The following is a 17,577-nucleotide window of genomic DNA, read 5'->3' as shown; positions in this document are numbered from 1 at the left end:
CAATTCTCCAAAGCCATATTTTCAAATTGAACTGAATAGCTTAAGCCATGTCATACACCCCTAATCAAACCCAGCAGTTTTGAAGGACAGGTTTTCTCAGTAAAAGAAAACAGACTCACAATTTGAAAAAGATAGACCAATAACATTCATGCAAATATGCAAATTGAGTTTTGTAACAATTGCAGGAGCAAGAAGCTGGACCAACTTTCATACAAACAAACCTTTTTGGAAGTGCAGGCACAAGATACTGAAGAAAATATTTCCAATTCAGTGGCATATTTTTAAGGAAAATTAAAACAGAAGTCAAACTCCAACAAAACATGTAACATAAAATGTATGTTTCTTTATGTAACACATAAAGAAAGCTTTACATAAGGTCACGACTTGCATGCCTGCCCAGCAACTGGGCAAAAATACGACATAGACTATCCTGGAGGGCATTGTGGATGAGGTCTTCAATCTGCCAAAACACCTCTCATTCAGTTTAAAGAGCAGAAATAAGATTTAAACACATAAGCCTGTAAATCCATTACCCTAAGGCCCAATTAAGTTTGCATTATTTATATTCCTTGAACAAAGATGACAATCACATGTTACAAGTTACTAATTGCCCCACCAAAAGACAGAAATGTAACTGTATATAATTTCATGTTGAGTCAGATATCAGTGTGTTCTCCCTGAAGCATGCTAAACAGTTTTCAGAACCATAGTCTAAGTGTTTAACTCATTGCAAAGCCAGTGTTTTCCATGATGACTGCTGAGGGACCACATAAATTCAAACACAACTATGCCAGTACCCAAGAAAAACCCTTGCCTCCTTCAGACCAAATCATACAGCAAATACTAGTATTTGGTTGTCTTCTTTCCACAATCACTGTCAGGCATCTATCACAGATAAAAAACTGCAATTATCTGTTCTCAATACTGAACTCCCCAGGAACACAAAAGTTATGCAGAACATTACAGCTCAGCTTCCAATATTCTATCCAAGACATAATAGGTTGTACATAAAGCAAAAATTATAACTACAGCTTGCAGGTTCTTAGAACATGCCAGTTCACAGCATATAACAGCTGGATGGTTTATGTTCCAGGCTCTGTTAAACTCCTGAGTACTTCACCAAACAGTTTGGCATCCAAGATTTCACTCTGAAACATTTGTAAACTGCCTCATGCTTTGTTCCATGAAATGATAAGAAGCTCAGTATCTCTCCTAATGCTTTATGAGACAGATAGCCTTCCTCTGGCTTGAATAATCAGTAATACAGAAACACTTATTACTTCAGTGGCTTCCAGAAAGTTAAAAACTTAATCCTCTTCAACCAAGCCCACTATGAAATATTAGTAAGTCATTTTTATTATAAATACAAAGTATTTCTCCAGCTACATTTTCATTCCAAAGGACAAAATTATTTTGTTTGTAGTTTAACAAATGTCATTCAACAAGAAATAGCACAAAAGGCTTATTTCTCTCTCCATCTAGTTCCTTGACCAATTGTCACACAGATCAAATACAGAATTGCTGTAAGAAGTTGTTGTCAACAATACACGACTTCTAAGTATCCCAGAAAAACTTCTGAAGTGGGGCAGCATTTAGTACATCTATTTTTATTGCTTCAAGTAATGCTGTTCAAATATGCCCAAATTAAATCTAGCAAGATGAGCAACCAAAAAGCTTAATTAACTAAAGATATGCTATCTCAGATATGTTGTTTGTACAAATCAGATGTTGCAATCCACTTACTGTTTTAACTAAAACTTACTTTTCTGAAAGCAAGCATAAGTCTCCAGTGTTCAGAGTACAAAGGTGTAACAAGTAGTTTTTCAGCATCACAACTAGCCAAGTGTCATCTCCCATGGATTTGTGTCCTTACAGCAGCTGATTCAGGAAACTAAAGCATGAACTGTTTCAGCAAATACAATGGTTTCCATAGGCAAGCAGCATACAAAACTGTCCACCTGCCTAGAACTGCTGTTGTGGTAAAAACAAGGAAACACCTCCTCCAGCCACAGGGGCTTCTTCACAGCCCAGAATGCTAAAAGCATCTCCACAAACCAGCCACTTTTTCTTTGGTTTCACTGTCATGCCAAACTCACCTCCAATTAGACAAGACTAGAAACTACAAGGGAAAAGGAAATACACATGCAAGCACAGTTTCCTTTGGAAAACAAGACAAAATGGTAAATGCAATATGAAAAGTTTCTCTTAGCTACTAAGAAGCATAGACCACAGCATAATTAGAAAGCAGAAACATCTATGTGGTGTCTGATACAAGTTCTCAAAGTTTTTTAAATTTCATATTTATATGAATGTATCAATATATGTAAACATAAATGTATCTGATTCTATGCACATATAAAAGGCAAACTAAGGTATAGTATTCACCCTTTTGGGTATTCAGTGCTATTTCACCTCTGGGGAAAAAAACAAAACAAAACAAAACAAAAAACAAACTACCAGAAAAAACAGCTGTCACATGCAAAAAAAAAAGGCTAAGCAGAAAAAAGTAAGACAAAAGGAACCCTTCTAAAGAAAGGAATTGCGATCAAATTACTTTGTGCAAGAATCGCTATTCCATATTTTACTTTCTTAATAATGGGTAACTTCCTATGTCATGAGACAAAAAAAAAAACCCCAAAAAAACACAAAAAACCACAAAATTTAGTTCTGCATCAAAAATGCATCATTCATGAATGTACGTTATTGTAACTTCCAGTGAGGATACATAGCTTTACATTTTGATTGACAGTGCTTTCTTCTAGTAGTCCCTTCACAGCTTTTGTGTTACTTTATGAAATCTCTTACAAAAGACCTACAAAAAATGGTAATAGCATGGATGTATGTGATTTTTCAAGTATGCTTGACTCCCATTTTCCCCTAGGGAAAATAGCTTTCTGGCATTGCAAAAGTTACAGTCCAGCTCCAACACAAGGACATCAGGCATGTCAAACCGTAAGAAGGTTTGGCATGCTCTCAAGCTAGAAACAACATACAAAAGTCACAGTCCATCATAGTATTCAAGAGTGAAGAGAGAAAGCAGAAATCTCGAACATACCTTATAACATTTGAATAAACAAATTCCCTCCATATTCTTACTTAAGGCAGTAAAAAGAAATGCCTGGAGTTAGTTTCTTCTTCTCCAAAGAGATTTCCACTCAGGGTCTAAAGGCAGCCTGCAGATCATGCACTACATTTTGTTTGCTTGCTTATTATTTCTCCCTTTTTCCCCTCCCTGAGTTACACAGGGTTGGGTTTCACTAGCAGTAAACATGTTCAATGGAAAAAAACAATACTCTGTAGCAGGTAACTAGTGCAGGCATCCCTGACAACTGCATCACTCCTTACACTGTTCTGGAAGGATGTATTTTGAAAGGCAAAGCAACCCATTCTACCACACCAGAGACAGCTAACAATGGTACAAGCTTTCTCATTATTAGCAGCACTCCAGATAAAAGTGATAACAGTGATGGAAGTTTATGGTTGATAAGGCAACATATAAGCAGTGCATATGAATAGTAGGGACTAAAGTAATCAATGGATTACATTTCCATATGCACGCCATCGAGACGTGCATCAGTCATCCAAAGTGTGAGAATAAAATATAAACTTCTGTAAATGAACTAGTGGGATTAAAAGTAATCCTTCACAACTGGATACGTGCATGCTAGTGCACTTCACGGAGCTCAGAGAATGCAACCTAAGAGCCCATTTATAGACTGGCAGTTTAAGAACACTGAGCTATCCTCCAGCTGATAGATGTCCCACAGCTTTTACAGACCAGCCTCTGAAATAAATCCTTGTAATTCAAAACGTGCAATTAGCATTCACAAAAGGTGAAACAGCTCCCCCCAAATGAGAGCAAGCTATACCACAGAGCAGTAACTTAGCAGCCTTTGCAACAAGTTAATGCAAAAACCTTCCCTTTACTAACAGTCAGCAATTAAGGCCCTGGAGTGTACACCTTGTTTCATTTCAAACCCCTGTAATTTGTATGTGTAAGGTACCTAGGAGAGTAAGAATGAAAACAAAGTGTCTGTAAAAGGCAACAGGATTCAGCTAGTGCATGAAGAAATTTGGTCTTAGCGTCCTAACACCAGACCTTACCAATTGCAGTCAAATATTTCAAATCCCCTTCGTAACTATACATCCTCTTGTTTTCTAAAAGTATTGTTACAAAAAGAGAAACCATGCATACCAATGTACTGTTTCTTACATTCACTGCACCACTAAGAATAAGACTTTGCTGCTTGCCTTTTACATTCACCTTTCACAGGTGAAAAGGGTTTCGTTAAAGAAACAGGAGAGTATCGATCCACAGAGCACAGTGCACAGTATCTGCTACCCAGAATGAAAATAGGTAAGCAAATCCAAATTTCTGGTATACATCCTTCACAGTCTGTACTGTGTTCCATAACCTAACACACAAAAATCTTCATTTCATTCTAGTTACTAACAGCAAAGAGCCAATGCAAAAGCCAAGCTGCACTAAATCAAACAATATGCAAACCTAATGAAATACACCTAAGAAGAATATATATATGAACTAAACATGCTTTGAGCTGCCTTTTGCAGTTACAACAGTTACCTCTCCATGACTCCCATACACCCAACATAACTAAATACCAGGTAACTAGCAATCCAATAGCTCCCTGCCCAAATCGATTGCTAGGTCTGAAACACAGACAGGTCTTTTTTCAGTCTTCTAATTTATGTTTGACTTTTTGCACCCCGAATACTTTCTTCACATCGATCTTTTTGCTTTAAGGTAGTCCTAAAAAGGACTTATGCACTGCCCAGCTCATAAATACAATACAAGTTTCCAAAAATATACAAACATGTATACTCACAATAAGCAAAAATGACTCAATATAAAGAACAATAAGCAAGCCTTATGTGGTACCTGTATAGATGAACTATATCATCAACTTCTAAGATTCACAAGTTCTGTTTGAACGCTGTTGTTCAGAGGCAGACCTTCAGCAGACCACCACATCTAGAGCACACCCCACTTCCTGCTCCCAGCATGGCCACTGTCACCCAAGTGTTGCAAATTCCCTCTTAAAAGATCCCTCACAGCTGCCTCTCCTTGCTGCTCATTAAGCACACATGTGCCCAAGACTCTACTCTTTCAAAGTTGTCTGCTGGCTTCAACATGCACTCCCTAAGTGCTCTGTATTTCTATGGTATGTGTAAAGCTGATAGAAACCATAGAACAGTGGTGGATTCAAGGTAAATGCTAAAAAGAAACTCTGAGCTTGACTGCTAAACACAGTGGTAACTCTCCCCCTTTATTTCAATGCAACAAGGTCAGTTTTCCTGCTGGGGAACTGTGATATTTCAGCGTTCAGAAAGGAAAGTATTAGTAGAAAAGAGGCAGGTTTCTGTCCCACAGTGATGGAAGCAATCGGTCTTTTTACTACCAGGCAGACAGTTCAAGCAGAAGACCTGTTGCAGATGCAAAATCTCCACAGAAGAAAATATCTTTAGCCCAAACAGCTGAGTATCGACATCTTTAAGAGAGGCAGAACTGCAGAAGGTTCGCTATGGACCTTGCTAAAAGCAGTATCAAGACTATTTTTTCCTTCAAGAAGTCATATTCTCTTCTCCACTGAATCAACATAATGAACAGAAAGGCAATAACCACTCAATTATGCTATAGCATCCTATAAAATTTCTATAAAATATTTCTAGTGGTTTTCCTAACTATAATTTTTTCCTCAATACTAGTTTTTAAAGATATAAGAAAGATAATGGAACTTTTCATGAGGGGATGGAAACACAACTTGCACAAGATGAAAGTCTGGATAAATCGATAATGCCAATTAAATGCAGGCAGTTATTTACTCTCTGCATCTGAAAGTTCAGTTTTTCAAGTTTGTCAGATTCAATCAACATGATCCATTAGACGAGGGAGAAAATGAACCCTGCTACATGCAAGTAATATGAAAAATTTATTTGAGATGCTGGATTTAATCTCGAAAATGTGGCCCTTTTCCAGGGGGAAGAAGTAAAAAGTACCACCATTTCCTTTAGCAGAAGACATACTTCATCTGGATATGCTGTTCTTCATATGTAGCTAGCTTTTGCTTAACTCTCAAAATTGAAACCTATACTGTGCCATCTTCATCTCTGTACAAACATAACTGTAATCATACATAATTTAATAATTGTGTCAAGAGATTCTGAAAATAATAGAATGTAAAATAATAAATATTTCATGTAATAAATTATAAATATATAGGTAGATGTTGACTTCATGCAGAATGAGCTTGAGAAAGACATGATGCATTGGCTTCATCCATCAGGAGTCCAGGAAGACATTAGAAATATAAACTACCCAAAGAAAGGGTTATTAATTTCTTCTTCCTGTGTGGATATGTGAGTAAAGTCCTAATTCTCTGGCTCAAGAAGTTCTGCATCTTTGAAACAGCCAACACTACTAAACCCTTTGAAGGTTGTATAAGCACAGCTCTCTCCATTTCACAGAAGAAAAAAATGTGTTAAGATATTGGGGAAAAAAAAAAGACAAAGACAAAAGGACCAACAGACATGCTTTGAAGGGGCCTAACTCCAAAGAAAGGACTAAAGGAGAGCAAAGGTGGGGAGAGTGAGAAAATTTTGGTCAGGGCAACAAAGAATTAAATCTGGTTCCTAGCTGTGCCTCCACAATAAGCCTGGCAACTCCTTAGAAACTACTTTTGTCTTCCTTTGTGAGCTCATTATCTATAGGAAAATCATCTACTCTCTAAAGGTAGGGAAGAGTCAATTCATTTATATTTTTTAAATGGTCTGGGAATTGAGATTGCAGCGCCACAAAATGAGAAGCTTTATAATAAACTTTGATGCAGTCATGACAAGGATGCTGTTTCATTAATACTAGACAGTATTCATCCAAAGTAGGGCATAATTTAAAAATTCTGCTAAAGAGCCCACAATCTAAAAACCTTGATCCAACCCACATTCAGAGCATTGCATTCTATAGTCTACACCAACATCTACAAAAAGAGAATGACAATATCTCATCTTTCTCCTCTCACTGACCTTTCTCTTTTCTTCACCTGAAATGTAGTAGAATCACTGTCTTACAAAATCAGGACCAATTCTCGTAACCACAGCTTTCTTTGGTTCAGAAAGCAATAAAATCATAACATAAATCACTCTAATTGTTCACCATAATAAAATACTTTCTGGCATTCTTCATCCACTCTATTGCTTTTTAATACCAATGTAAACTACATAGAATGGTAGAGGAAAACGTATTTAAGACTTCAAATTGTACTGCTTTCATATTAGGCATCTGGACCATAGCAACTGGATTACTGCCTATTCTGCCTGATATCCATCAGTTTCTTGGTGTTCTACAGCAATCCAAGAGACTTTACCTAGATTTGTGGCAGTGAGATGAAAGAGGCAAACTGTACTTGAATTTTTTTGGGTCATAACACTGCGTCAAATACCCTTTACCCTTCACAGGCTCTTCCCTTCCATACCTGAACAACCTCTCCCAGGGAACACACTATACACAGGAACACTGTCTCCTCAGCTCCTATCATCATAATCTCTCAGTAACACAGAGAGTGAGTCCCCATCCCCAAACTATACAAGCAGTTTACTTCATCACCTGGTGACAAAACATACCTATAAGGAAGGTTTGTATTTCAAAAATTGTCTTATAACCAGGAAAAACTGCCCAGGTTTTCACTACCTAGGCAATTCAATATTACCTTGGTACTCACCACATTGATGGCATGCTGCAGTTAGCGGCCTAAGGACAGAGAATGTAAGATTGTAAAAAATTAAAACACAAACCATAAAGCTCCATTACCATCAATTCCAACCAAATCTTCTAAATTTCCAATCTGAAAATGCACCCTCCTTTATAGCTGCAAATAGAAAAGTCCTGATGTGGTTGCCAAGAAACCAATACTTGCAATTCACAGAGTTCACGTTAAGAGAGATATATGCACTTACAAACACTTATGAAAGCAAAACTGAAGCAAGTCAGAAAATGTGGTGTAATCTCCACTTACAATTAGTTAGTATCATACTTAAAAAAACAGACACCCCAAACTTCCAATCCCCAGATTATTATGTCATCGAAGAAACATTTGTGGATCTTTGTTCCAACTGTTACTCTGAAATACAGAATTGATTACCCATGTACTCTGCCACACCTGAACTTCATGAGTTTTACCATGTCACTAGAGCCCTCACAAACATCCAGCTCTTCTCATTGTCCCTCTATGTGGGTTACTGCACAAGTTCACTGATTAAATCCAGAGTTAATCACGATTATTGTGCTGTAAAGCACCTTGGGAGACATGACAGGAAAAGTACTAGAAAAATGCAGTTGTATTTGATTACTCTGTATCTTCTCAAATCCATTTCTATGTTAAAGAGCCTCTTTTGTTACATTCAATATTACATTTCATACAAACCCTAGTCTCAATCCAATATTCCTGTACCATTTTTAATTATTAATATTACTGTTTGCACCAGTGAGTTCAGAAATTTGGGGCCTCTTTGTGCTAGGCCTTGTACAGACATAAACTAAATGGCAATTCCTGGCAAAGATAATTCAAAGGGTCTAGGAGCCAGTAAAATACAAGACAGACACGAACAAACAACTGTTTGGGACAAAAAAAAAACCACGACAGAAAGGCAGGAGGAAACCAGTAAGTAAATGATAGACTACACACATAACTATTTTTGAAAAATGTATGTATAGTAAATACTATACATGTATTCACCAGCCCTTAGTCAAGCAACACTGATTTTATTTTATATACCCATTCACTACATGAAAAAACAAAATGTGTAGCCAGAAAAGGCAACTATTACATTTACCTCATAGCATCTTATTGCAAAGGAATACTTCATATACCCTATGATACCTTTTCTGTTGTTCAAATTCCATAGATACACACTTTAGAAAAGGATGTCATAAGATGCTCCTTGACACTTCCACCACTATAGAGCTGTTTTGTATCATAGAATCATAGAATGGTTTGGGTTGGAAGGGAACTTAAAGGTCATCTCTGCCTTGGGCAGGGACACCTTCCACTAGACCAAGTGGCTCAAGGCACCATCCAACCTGGCCTTGAACACTGTGAGGGATGGAGCATCCATAACTTTTGTGGGCAACTTGTGCCAGAGCCTCACCACCCTCACAGGGAAGAATTTCTTCCTTATATCTAATATTGTAGACTATATTGTAGTTATCTTGTAAACCACCATGTAGTTTATTGGGTGATCCTTGCTGCACTTACTCAAACAGATGTGCTTCATCACTTTCACCTTTTTCTTTTTTTTCCTTTTCCACTTTTTCATCTCTTTCATATTTTGTCCAGTAGGGATGTCATTGTAGAGGTATGAAAATGAAGAAAGCAGTTACTGAGTTGCCCAGAGGGGTAAATGTGTGAAGTGTGAATGCAAAGGTCTGGGAAGTGCTTTACAAATCTTTCAGGAATGAACAGTAATTCATAAAGAGTACTAGGCTTCAGAAATTATGTGATATACCAAAGTTTTCCTAAGGTGCTTTTTAACACATTCTCTAGAGGATGAGATCAGATGATCTTCCTCCCTTTAAACATTAAGCTGCTTTTCTTTCCCCCAGGAGGAACAGATGTCAGTAAAATCTATTTGCTGCAAATCCAACATTTATACATTAGATGACACTTACTTTCCAATACTCATTTGCAAGAAAAGAAAGACCAAATACTTGGTATAGCAGACAAATAATCTAGTCACAGACTGAGAAACACATCCAACTATATTACATTTTCCCTTCAGAAAACATTGACTTTGTTTAATAAAGAAAAAAAATAATTAGAAAAATGTCAGAATTGTGGAAAATTTTGGCTTAGCTCAGTTAGATTGGCTACCATTCCTTATATCCTGAATCCAAGCAAAACATCCAATTCTTGTTTAATAAACCTCCCCTAATTTTTAATGAAAAAGTAGTCCTTCCTCTATTTAGATTTGTTTGTCATCCCTAGCAGGTTACCTTTACCATAAAGTCTGACTAACTATAACTAAATCATTTTAAGCTGAAAACAGCATGTGTCTAAAAAAAAAGTTTAAAAAACTCAGAAAAGCAAGTGGAAATTGTAAATGCATAGAAAGCACATTCTCGCTTATCTGATTAGTTCTGCCAATCTTCATGTATTAAGGTCGTACACTTACAGCATTATCCTATTTACAGTCTTAAAACATACAAGGCTTGAAGAGTAACTTCTCTAAATATCAGTGACAAGTAAAATTCTGTTCTGGTAAGAAGGATTATTGTCTTCCTGTTTAAGAAAGCAAGTGAAGGGGGAAAATAAACTAAACTAATACCATCTGTTTCTAGAAGATGCTGTGATTTCCATTATTTTAATTTCTGTTGTTATTAAGGTCTTCATCTAAAGCATACCAGCAGAAACAGCATAATAGAAACATAAAATGATACCATAGCAAGTTTATGCTAGTGACGACTGATGTCTTGGATTCATCACTTTTTAGCAACTAGACAAAGAAAGAAGGAGGAACAGTTGGTAATCATATTGCAGTAATTAGCAGTCCAAGTTTACTAATAAAGGATGTTTTTATACCATTCTATACCACTAATCAAGAAAATATGGAAAACATCCAGAACATGAAGAAACCACAATTTTTATATAAATATATAAAGTACAGTAAAAAAGCAAAGCAAGACAAGTATGTTACTGATTTACCTATCCAGTAGCTATGCCAAGAATGAATTCAGTTTATTAGGTATCTTCTCACAATGGAATAGGAATCAAATTTCTTTTACATCAGAGACTGTACTCTTTTAAATCATCAAGGTCACTTTAAGCATCTTTTCTTCTCCCACCTCTTGCACCTGTATCAGCCTTTAAAGCATTTAAAAAGAGCAATAATTTTATTCAGGAGTTCCTTAAATACTGTCAGATTCATTACCATTCACCATACAATAGACAATTGCCAAAGTGAATCAGCAACTGGCCACTTGCTGGCTAGAGAAAGCTGAGTCACTGCTTCTGATATAACAGAAATGTCCTACATCAGATTCAGAATACACATCAGTATGTTGTTTACCAGCCTAAGAGGAAAATAAGTTATTGCTGTGAGTCAGAGGGAAGGGAAAAACACACAGAAATGAAGATGAATGTTATGAGCCCAGAACAACCGGAAACAATAAACAAAACTCTGACACACAGAGAAAACAGGAATTGAGTGCCAGCAAAAAAAATGAATACTGCTATAGATTCAGATGTTCTTCTCAGATAACAACCACAAAGATTAGTGTTTGCTGCCAGCTAAATCACAAAGAAATATCTTCTACTGCCCTGTACTTCAGGCTAAATTATTAGATTGTATTGAACTGTGTAATTAGTCCAACACTAAATTAAATACAGCAAAAATTCAGATTCACTTCATATAAATATAAATATGCTAAATTGAAGGTTTTGCTCACTGTTAATCAATACTGATAAAATCATGCATCAGTTTAACATCTAAGATGACGTTTCCTTTCCATTAAAAAATTGCAGATTTGCCATGATTAAAGAGTCAAACCAATAAAGATGAACCTTTCAGAGCCAGGAAGGAAGGAGCAGCTCAGCTCTGGCTCTGGCAGACGGAAACTCATCACCAACAAAATGAACTGAGGAAGGAGGATGTTTTCAGCATATCAACTGAAAAGTTTAATCAAGAAGCAGATTATAAGCATGGTTGTTCTGAATGATTCATGAAGTATAATTTCTGCCCTTGCCCAGGTAATTAGAAGGCTTTCAACTCTGGTTCAGATACCTGCTTTGAGGCACTTTGCATTCTCAAACCTATTAAACCAATAGAGTTTTTTCTTGCTTTCAAATACTGACATCAGGTAAGAGATGCAGAAATGCAAAATATGCTTTTATTAGTCAGTAAGAGTCCAAGAGTTAAAGTTCACCAACACCAGTCAAGGGGGAAGAAAAACCCAGATCACTGAAGGATGAATTTCTGAGGAAGCTCCTAAATTATACGTATGTGGTACCCTTGGTCAGGAAGGATATGTATAGAAAAGGCACAGAGTGGGCAATTTTAAAGAATTTAAAAGACCTCTAGAGCAAAACGTATCACATCTGCTCCCAAGTTTTTCTAGGCTGACTTTAGTAACTAAGGAAAAATAGCAAAACAGACAAACCATGATCAAAACTTTACTGCTGACTTAACTTAATTAAACAACTACTTGGAAATTCATGACAACTCTCAGCACAGAAGTCTGATCTGAGCACCTATGCTGGCAGACTTTATAAACATTAGGCCAGGTTGGATGGAATCTTGGGTGACATGATTTAGTGTGTAGTGTCCCTGCTCATGGCAGGGGAGTTGGAACTAGATGATTTATCTTACGGTCCTTTCCAACCCTAATTATTCTATGATTTATAGGACAGAGATCTGCTCTGTGATGGGCTACTTTATTAATTTGCATCTTGCATTATGTGTTAATGAATGTCTCACATAGGATAATACACAAAAATTGTAATGAAAGATGATGAGCTTTAATTTCCTTCTCAGCGGAGCTTAAAACACCACAAAGCTGATAACAAAGCGAACGTCAAAGTGATGAAACATAAAAAAGCTTCCAGAATGAGTTAAATCAGCCTCTTGGGAAAGTAACAAAGTATTCCCCCTTACAACATCAGAAGATCTGTGCTATTTTAAAATCTTCTCCAATTTTTTTATGTTATTGTTTGTTGTTAGAAATAGTATATCTTTTAGTAAGGTATACAACTGGTTCCTTTCCAATGTCAGACTAATCTTTTTGAATCCTAAAAGGCTGGTCTTAGGAATTCCCCTCATGCATTTGCGTTACAGTAAATATTCCTATTACTAAGTAGCCCTAAAACATAATCTAAACTTTTCACAAGGGTTTTAGATTTTGTAAAATGAGCACTGCTTTCTTTTGCACAGACTGCTCAGCAGCTGTTGAAGCACAACCCTTTTACCTGCTCTGGATTAAAAAATGACAGAAACGTGAATATCCTACATTTTCATCAATCACTTCAGCAATTCAGTCACAGAACATTTTTTTCCATCGCTTCTATAGGTTTTTTGGACTCCAGAGAGATTATCCATAACAACATTTTAAGGGAAGAAAATCTGTCCACTCTCGAATCCTTTAAAATGATTGCTTACTCTGTTCTAAAACAAGGTGGTCTGCAAATTCTGTTTACTGGAGCCTTTAGGTAACTGCTGTAGGGAGAAGGGGGTTCAAAACTGTTTCAATTTTGAGGTATTAATTCCAAGTCAGAGCAGCACTAAATGTCACACAACCTTAAGTTTCGGCTGTAGAGTATTCCTCAATTAAAACACTGTTCCTTTGAATACTTGTGCATCTATTGTGTGTAGTGTCTCCGGATGCATACAGTCTTCTGGCCAACCCACATTCAGGTGATAACATTAAGGTGACATTATACTCATTGAAACTTTTCTGGCTCTTTTTATGGCAGCAGAAGAAACAAAGAATTTTAGGCAACAAAGTACAGTGATAAAGATCTAATACATTTATTTGACTACACTATTTTTGACCCCTATAAAAATCAAATAAGTGACAGGCATAGAGCAGGCTGCAATCTTACTCTTGAAGCCCATAATTGAGACCAATTTTAAAGCAATAATAACTTCATTTTTCCATTTGAAAACAACAAACAAGAGAAACACTAAACTTTGATCTTTCCCTACTGTCCCCCAGAATTGCATTTCTAGATGTTAACAGGATGTAGACATTGTACAATATTCATAGGGTTGGAATTTAACAGCAATAAAGCAGTCTGGGCAGTTACAGAGCTGCAACGCCTCAACGGTCTAAGGTACTAAGATGTGTATTTTTAGGACTGTCGTCCCCCTGGCTCTTGGCATTCCACAGACCTGAATTTATTCCTGTTGCAAGGAAATATTGCCTCCAGTTTACAGAAGGAGAAATGCAGGGCGCAGTGAAAAAGTATCCTGACCAACATTATACATCTGTGTATCTGTGCCAGAACTATCTGGTTGAACTATCATATGTCTGGACTTAGTAAGTTAAGACGACTTAAACTCCAAAAGCACACTTTCTTACTACACAGAATGTGGTACATTTATACAATAGGGTATGTTTATCCAACATACTTTAGTGGCTAGACTCTAAGCCTTTACCTTAGCTAGACTAGGAATATGAAACCAAGTTTTCATAAAGCTCAGTAGTGCCAGATACTTCAGATGCTGGGATGAGGGGCAGAGTAATTTCAACTACACTGAAATTCAGCCTCCCATAGTAATTATTATCAGTGTCTAAGCCATCTTGTTTAAAACCAACCAACTACATCCTATTGCAATCTGAAATTGACATAGTTGGAGCTAGCATTCCAACTTAGGACAGGGGAAACCAAGTCACCAGTTTCTGTTCACTTTCACACATCTTCCTGCACCTTAGGAAAGCCACAGTCTATCTTGTGTTGCTGTTCCCCAGTTTTAAAATAAGGATAGCACTTTTTCTGCCTCAGAAGTTTGTTCTGAGGCAAACTACAATAAAAGATCAGGCAAACTCAGGAGTCATTCCAAAGAAATAATAGAAAACATACTTGATTCTAGAAATCTCTCCAACACTTTCTTCTCACTGAAAGCCAAGTTACCCCTGCACATTAAATTCTTAAATTGACAGTTATTAATCTTGCATTCTAAATGTAAATATTTTCAATTAAACTTACATTGGATCTCTCTTTGCAAATAATCTCTCTTACATTTTTCATATAAACAAACTTAAAACCGGTTCTTCACTCATTACTTATTTGTAGGTTACAGTGGCATATGCTAACACTTATTAGTTACAAAGCTAGCAAGCTGCAGAAATTGCCAGCGACATTCTATGCTAAACAAACACCAAAAAGCAAAACAAATTATACAGTATGCATTATAGAATAAATCTATAGGATAGATTAACTGTCCTGTAACAACTATAATAATTCTAATTCATAGTTACACCAAAGTGGTATCCTTGATAAATAACTAGGGATTCCTCAGCCTGTGACCTTCCTGAAGTAAGATCTTGTCACTTACCCATCCGCTTTGATGCGACAGTGTACTGATTATGCTTTTCTTTCTTCCTATGAACTACAGGGGAATGTGCCATCTTTCTTTTCCAAAGACTTTCTTTGGATTACTCTCTGAGGACTCATTTCTCTCCCCCAGTACTACCATGCATGTCTACACTATTCCTTTCTGCTCAAAAAAAATTATGCCCTCCACTCATCTGTCTCTTCCACTGTGTCACTGCATCCATTAGGCAACACATCTCTGACTTCAGAGACAACAGCATGCTGCTCATGGAACTCAGACTGTGTCTTCTTTCCCTTACAATAAAGCTATCAAGTAAAACAAAGAGACAGATATCGGAAAACAAAGCCTGAAGGATGCCTCTGATAGTCACAGCCAGTGAAATACATAGAGAACATACTAAATAAATAAATCAATCAATCAATCAATAAAGAGTAAGTCAGATTTTCAGGATGGCAGACAAGAGTGAAAGAATGTCTCTTTCAGATCTGTTCCCCTTGGACTTTACCAGATTCCAATGGAATAAAAGTTTCAGTATTACATTTATAAAGGCTTTATGTATATGGTGCATCCTCAGAAATGCTCATTATTTAAGCATTTACTGACAAGCAAAGCACAAACAAAAAAGTTGTTTCTGGTAGTCATAAATGAATCCAAGAATAATGTTAGTATAAAAACTGAGGAGTGGCAACCCTTTCATTTACTGCTCTGAGGTGAACATTTCACTTTCTGCAGCAAATCCTTACCTCTGGTATTAATACATTTGCACAATAAACAAAGGATTACCTTTACCTACAGGAAATGAGGAGGTCTTATTGTTGCTGCATACTTCATAAATTATTTTTTATTGTTAATACAGTCTTTTTCTCACTGAGCTATGGAGAAAACTACAGCTACTATTGTTCTTTCTGTATTATTTTTTTAATTTAGAGTTATGGTCAATACTTTTAAGAAAAAAAAAAGGAAGTTGCAGTTTAACCTAGTGGAAAGATCCTTGCAGCCAGAATTGCTCTGTAGCAGCTCTGCATGCTTGCGTTAGTCAAACTTCAAACTCCTGGATGTAATTAGTGCTTAAGCAGATGAGCACAGCAGCCAAATAACCTGATCAGACTTGCATGCCTGAGTCGGTTCACATATACTGACTATTAGTGTTTGCTTTATACTGAACCTACAAATGTCTTTCAGGGAAATTCTAAACCTTGGAGAAGATAAACACCATGGCAGGACCATCTGAACAATGGCCAAACAATACTGATTTAAACAATCAACACCTTCATAGGGACAGACCTATACTCTTTATTAACTTTGGGAAAAACAAAAAACAACACAACAAAATCACTCCTGCCATAAAAACCTGTGAGGAAGGCACCTATAAAGAGTGCCAGCACCCTGTGGCTTGAAACTCTGTGATCTCTCTCTGATCTGTGCTGAGAAATGTGCACCTCACCCCCTAAACGTCACATGGGTTGTGGAATCTGAAGCCCTGGAAATAGTAAAAACTTTATTTGACAAGGTCTTGAGCAACCTTATCTCCACTGGCCCTTGCTCCGAGGAAGAGAATTGACAAGAGGACCTTCAGAAATCCCTTCAGGACCAAATTATTCTATGATACCTCTTCTTTCTTTTAAAATTAACTCTTTGCTAGGTTGTCTCCTCTTAAACAAAACATTTTTGTTTATCAGTTTAAAACATAACCATTGACCCATTACTCAGGCTTTCTGTTCTTACATCTCTATTTTCATTTCTTCCAAAATAATAAAGTGGCCAGGGTTGTAGTGTGTTGGATTATCACTAGTCGTTAATACAAGAAGAAATCAATTTCTTAGGGCTAATTTAATGTGCTTCTGAATCCTGTAATTTCTTTTAATTCTGTGTTCTCTCTCCCTTTCCAAGCAGTCTGCAAAAGAAGTTAAAAAGGGGTTTCTGGCTAGATTTCCAATATCCTTCCTAGTTTGGGTTTTGGGTGTTGGTTTTAAGTCTATAGTTATAGGTGGATTCATAGCACAGAGCCAAGCTGCAGTCATTCATAAGGATTAAGCATATGAAGATGGTATTAAAATAGAGAAAGTAAACACCTCTTATTTATACCTTGAGAAAGAGGAGGTAGACGTCTTTTCTTCTAGGGCAAATGCAGGAAGGAGTATTTCCTAAAAAATAAATGTTTTTTCAAGAGTGATCTCATATAGAAAGCTCTTCAAGAGTTCAGGAAGAGCCCTGAAGAGTTTTACTGTCACAGCTGCAACTTGTACTAGACTGTCCTGGTTTAATGCTGAAGGATATAAATTTTAGGCAACTTTTGAAGAATGGGCAGAATGGGATCTCAGCCCATAAACAGGACCATCACAAGATAAAGCAACTTATACCATCATCATCATAGATACAGCGATAAGCACTGGACTTCTATATGGATTTTGTGCTTTTTTCTAGTCACATATATGATAAAAAGACCACCCTAACACACCACAGACTGCTTTCTATTAACTCCTTTTTTGATGAAGAACACAAAGCAGTGTGAAC

The 17,577-nt window shown here is 36.7% G+C and overlaps 1 protein-coding gene across 1 annotated transcript in view; it reads right to left on the bottom strand.

Moving 5' to 3' along the window:
• Positions 1-17,577, bottom strand: part of GRID1 (glutamate ionotropic receptor delta type subunit 1) — a 519,712-nt gene that overhangs the window by 397,401 nt on the left and 104,734 nt on the right. The gene's annotated exons all lie outside the window — the stretch shown is intronic.

This window comes from Melopsittacus undulatus, chromosome 4, assembly GCF_012275295.1.
Source record: "Melopsittacus undulatus isolate bMelUnd1 chromosome 4, bMelUnd1.mat.Z, whole genome shotgun sequence".
NCBI classification, from domain to species: domain Eukaryota; kingdom Metazoa; phylum Chordata; class Aves; order Psittaciformes; family Psittaculidae; genus Melopsittacus; species Melopsittacus undulatus.
This window is presented reverse-complemented; position numbering and strand designations above follow the sequence as displayed.